At 37.7% G+C, this 5,649-nt stretch overlaps 1 pseudogene; it reads left to right on the top strand.

Moving 5' to 3' along the window:
- Positions 1-2,964: 2,964 nt before the first annotated feature.
- LOC103607018 lies at positions 2,965-5,079 on the top strand (annotated as a pseudogene).
- Positions 5,080-5,649: the final 570 nt, after the last annotated feature.

Here is a 5,649-nt window from a genome sequence, read left to right as displayed (position 1 = left end):
CCTACAATTATCCTACATAATCAGCTTGGCAGCCCCCATGGAAGGGAGCAGGTGCCATAACCTAATTTTTCACACACAACTGGGAGAAAGAGGGAAGGAGCCGGATATAAGAGAGGCCAAAGTAGAAATCTACGTGCTAACAACAAACTCAAGCTGAAAGGTCAAAAGTGCTGGAGTCAAGGACTCCTTGCTGGAAGCCCAGAACCTGCACAAGAAATCTAAATAAAACACAGGGCCCATCCAAGGGTAAACGCTACTCAAATCCAGAAGGCCTTTAAACCAGTAAATTGCGGGTTCTGTTTTTATATGGCAAACCTAAAATAAAATAATACCTGTATTTAAAAAGAATTACCATTGGAAGGAATGGGACCAATATATTGAGATTTTTCCATACCATACACAAGTCAGCAAACAACTTAGGCAACTTATAAACAGCTGGTCTTAATCCAACATTAATATGTTGATCTTTTAAAAATATCCAGTTGAAAAGGCTGGAATTCTTCTAATCTGCTTGTATTCTCTTTCACAGTAACCTTTATACAATCATTCCATCTTCCTTATCCTGTTAAGCTCTGTAATCACCATCAGTATTTACATAGGTTTTTGAAACTACCCAATTTCTCAGGTAAATATTTACCTCTTGTTGCTATTGATCAAACCATAAACAACAATACATTTTCATATAACATGTTTGGAAATACGACAGTGAGATGCCGACCTCAATAGTACACAGATCTATAAACCAAAAACATCAGAATTTCCAAATACAGTGAAGCCTCTTGAAAATCAGGCACCAAAAAAATAGAAATTTCTCCTCACTGCTCAAAGTGTTTTTACCTGAGTCCCTCTGCATCAGTGTAAGTTCTTGCAACTTTGAAAATGTGCCAGAATCAGAACTGGGCAACCAGATTGCAGGCTCCCAGCACTGAGCAGAGCAGTTATTCTCAGCTATGAAAGCCAGTCACAGAACTGTCACCTGTATGTTCTTAATGACAAATAGGAAAAGTACCAGCAAGCCTTCTTTCCTCAGTTTAGTTAGAGCTTGATATTTTAGGATCTGTGCTGATAATTTCAAAACAAATGGAATGAAACCAATCATTCAACTAGCTTCCTAACCCCTATAATGGTTAAGCACTGAGACGGAAATGGACTACACCCGATGCAATTTACCATCTAACTGGACGGACTGGGACAATGAGTGAATAAGAGAAGAAACACACAAATACTAAAACACTGTGAAGGAGAGCTCAGAAACACAAGCTTCTGGGCAGGTGAGGAGAGCAGAAGCAGTCCACTGCAAGACCATCTCCAGATGGAAGATCAAGACTCTACTGTGTTTACCCAAGTGCAGAGACCTTGGCAACAGGGTGATGGAAGTGACAAGAAAAAGGGATAAGTAGAGGAAGCAGTTTCAAAGAAAGCAACCAAAGACTTGGTGTCAAAGATGACCTCTAAGAAAAGAACAAGAGTTCTGCCTTCAGAAGTAAGTAAGGAAATAGGCTTGACTAGGCAAATAATGAAAAAGGGTTGGATGTGTTGAATTTGGGTTGGTGGTGTGTACATTTGATAAGTGCCCTCCAGAGACCTTCCCTTTTGAGACATTTGAGAGAGCAGCTCCGGGACAGAACAGAGCACAGGAAGATTTGTAAATTGAAATAGTATAAAGGTGATAACTGAAACTCTTGAGAGTTGGGAGACCATTATTTTGCAGCTATGCCCAGAGGAAACTCTCTTCTTCTCACCTCCATCATCTTTAATAAATGTTGTTTATTACAAAGTTACAATTAGATAGGAAGAGTAAGTGCTGGTGCTCCAGGGTGACAATAGCTAGTATAATATTGTATTGTATATTTCAAGATAAACAAAAAGAGGATCTTGAATGTTATAACCACAAAGAAATGATATATGTTCGGGTGATAGATATGCTAACTATTCTAATTAAATCATTATACAATAAACTATTAAAAAGAAAGTCAGAACATATGCAATTTGGTGATGACAACTTGAGGGGGAAAAGCTACACACAGAAAACAAAAAGAAAGAAATATGCAAAAATATTCATTCATCGTGGCGTTATTATGTGGTAGGACCAAGGATATTTTCTTCTCCCAATTTTTGGAATTTCTGAAGTTTTTTTGTTTTGTTTTTTTAAAGAAGAAGCATAGACTTCTTTTATTAGAAAAAACAGTACAGTATTTTAAAAAAACAAAAAGATCCCTTCTACGTATTTGTGAAAACTCTTTATAAACACCTCATGAATTTTACCATGTATAAATTAAAAGTAAAAAATAAAAATAACATTGATATAACTGTTACACACAGCATACTGAATAAATTTAGTTTTGACCTGAAAGAATGTATCAGTAGGAATGTAAATTCTGTCAGCTTCTCTGCAGGACTATTTGCCATTTAATCTATAAAATTTAAAAATTTTAAAAACTTATAAGCCCAATAATCTTACCACTGGGCTATTCTCTCCAAGAAGAAATTTCATTGTAATATTGTTCATAATAGCAAAAAATTTAAAATAACCAAAATGTCCATCAAGCTTTGGGATGAGGGAGGACAGATGAAGAAAGAACAGGAAAAAAAGAAATGCTCCTTAGTAATGTACGTGTTCTTAGCTTCATTAATTAAACTGCAAAAAATGCTTGAAAAAGGGTGAGGGAACAGTTCTTAAATCTCTTTACACTCTGAGTCCTCACGTGTGACCCTGACCTGGGGCCCCAAGAGCAGTAAGTACTCAACAAATATTTGCTGGTGATAAAAAAGTCAAAAGCATGGAAAGAAAACAAAATATTTAGCTCCTGCCTTGTAACTGATATAACTGGCAAGACTGTGCCTATTTACTTTCTAGTTTAATCTACTTACAAGGAATTTGGCCTGAAGAAGTCCATTACCTTATCGCCAGTATTAACCTAATAATTTATTATTCCCAGCTTGTGCATTTAGACAGTTCCTGACATGTCCAAAGGGTAAGGTCAAAAGGGTTTTCATGTTAAAGGGCTGTCAGTGCAATTCTATCATGAAACACCCACTGGAGATTGTGTTTTAGACGCATCCAAATGATGTGGTGCAGACCTGTCCATATGCTTTCCGCTACAAGTCGCTGAACTAAATCTCCTTGTGTCACCAAGGTCCAAGCTCAAAGCTCAAAGCTGCGTGGGGAGTCCCAGTGAGAGGAGTCTAGACCTAGCTAGAGAAAAGCAAAAGGTAAATTAACAGTAATGATAAACCTAGCAGGAGGCACTCTGCATGCCTGGAGACTACTTTTCACTCAGCCATGCCTAATCCTAGAACTCACTCTACTACTTCACTCTTATGAACATCTCCGAGGCCTCAGCCAGCCCCTGGGCAGGTCATAAACTGAACCCTCAGATCCTTAAAAATCACTTTTCCATCTGCATAAAATATTTGGGAGACGGTACTTTAGAATATAGGCAAAAAAGCAATTTTGCACTCAGTTGGGCTTTTGTCCTTAATAACTTTCTAACTCTATATTCCCCCGCACAGGACGCTGCATTTAAAAAAAAAAAAAAAAGTTTTAAAGACTTTTGAAAAGAAAAAAAAAAAAAAAACCACACAAAAAAAAAGAAAAAAAAAATGACTTTTGAGTTCTATGTGCCAAGCATTGTGCTACACATCACATGTGCATAATTTCATCTTCACAACAGAAACCACTTAGTCCATATTTCACAGATAAGAAAACCCAAGAGGCATGAGGCCTCCTGGACAAAGTAATGGAGCTTATAAGAGATGTGACAGTGCAGGGGGTCAGAGCCTGTCAGGACTACAACACAGCCCTCGCCCTTAATTACCTCTCTACATTGCCTTAAACACCACCGCTAAAATAAACTGAAGGTACTATACAAGGGTACTTTGAAAAGTTCATGGAGGGGCTGGCCAGTTTGCTCAATTGGTTAGAGTGTGGTGCTGATAACACCAAGGTCCAGGGTTCAATCCCTGTACCGGCTAGCCACCAAAAACAAAACAAATTCGTGGAAAAATGGAAATAAAAGATAATGCGAATCTTTCCATGAACTTTTTTTTTTTGCCTTCATGAACTTTTTGAAGGCCTTTCATATTTGTAAAACCAGAAAAGATTTAACACCCAAAAATCACCTTCTTTTAAAGCCTCTTTTAAAATGTATTAATACATTGGGAGGTTGCGTCCGAACATCCCACTCACCAGGGATTGCAAAAACCATACTACATAAAGAACTTGTGGTAAGATCAGGACTGAAACACATTAATGTAGGTGATTTAGCTCAAGAAGTGTGATCACTGGACATTGTGGAGTCTGGCAAGATGGCATCTCCCAAGAGCAGGCCGAAAGATGCACAGATGATGGCACAAATCCTGAAGGATATGGGGATTACAGAATATGAGGCAAGAGTTATAAACCAGATGTTGGAGTTTGCCTTCTGATATGTGACCACAATTCTAGATGATGAAAAAATTTATTCAAGCCATGCTAAGAAAGCTACCATTGATGCAGATAATGTGAGATTGGCTAACAGTGTTATGCAGATCAATCTTTTACCTCGCCTACCCCAAGAGATATTTTATTAGATATTGCAAGACAAAGAAATTAAACCCCTTTGCCATTGATTAAGCCACATTCAGGTCCTAGATTGCCACCTGATAGATACTGCTTAAGAACTGCAAAATAAAGGCTTAAGTCTTTACAAAAAAAGGCATCTACTTCTGCAAGAACAACAGTTCCATGGTTAAGTGTTGGCTCAGTTACTAGCAGACCAAGTATTCCCACACTAGGCACAGTAACCCCCACAAACCATGTCTGTTTCAACTGAAGTAGGGACTTCAATGTCCCTCACAGGGCAAAGGTTTACAATACAGATGCCTACTTTACAGTCCCCAGCAGTAAAAGCATCAATTCCTGCAACATCAGCAGTTCAGAATGTTCTGATTAATCAATCATTAACTGGGTCCAAAAACATTCTTATTTATTATATTAATATGGTGTCATCACAGAATAATGGCGACAAATCATCAAATGCATTGAAAAGAAAAAGTGATACTGATGATGACAATGACAACGACTATGATAATTTGTAATCTAGCCTTGATGCATGTAACATGTATACTTGGTCCTAAATCCATTGTACTGAATTAAAAATGCATGTTGGATGTTTTCAAGTTGTGTTTTAGAAAACTTAAATAAGTATTTAATGAGTAAATATAGTCACCATATTTTCCAGTTGAAACGTTGGATTTTAATAGTGTTCGTAATGGTTTTTCATCAGCGTTTAAGTATAAAAAATGAAGTTGTCTTTCATTGAAAAAACAAAAGTTAAAAGTTCATATACATATGGGCCAGCCTGTGGCTCACTCGGGAGAGTGCGGTGCTGATAACACCAAAGCCACGGGTTCGGATCCCGTATAGGGATGGCCGGTTTGCTCACTGGGTGAGCGTGGTGCTGACTACACCAAGTCAAGGGTTAAGATCCCCTTACCAGTCATCTTTAAAAAAAAAAAAAAAAAAATTCATATACATATGCAAAACAAGTCAGTAAAAATAATTCTGCTCAAAGCTTAAGCTGTAACTATCTTCAAAAAATTAAAGGTACCACACTAAGGTCAAGAGTTTGGATCTCTGTAACAGCCAGCCACCTCCCACCCACCCCC

The sequence above is a fragment of the Galeopterus variegatus genome, unplaced genomic scaffold, assembly GCF_000696425.1.
Source record: "Galeopterus variegatus unplaced genomic scaffold, G_variegatus-3.0.2 Scaffold7045, whole genome shotgun sequence".
Taxonomy (NCBI): domain Eukaryota; kingdom Metazoa; phylum Chordata; class Mammalia; order Dermoptera; family Cynocephalidae; genus Galeopterus; species Galeopterus variegatus.
Note: the sequence above shows the minus strand (reverse complement) of the source record. Positions and strands in the feature narration are given on the sequence as shown.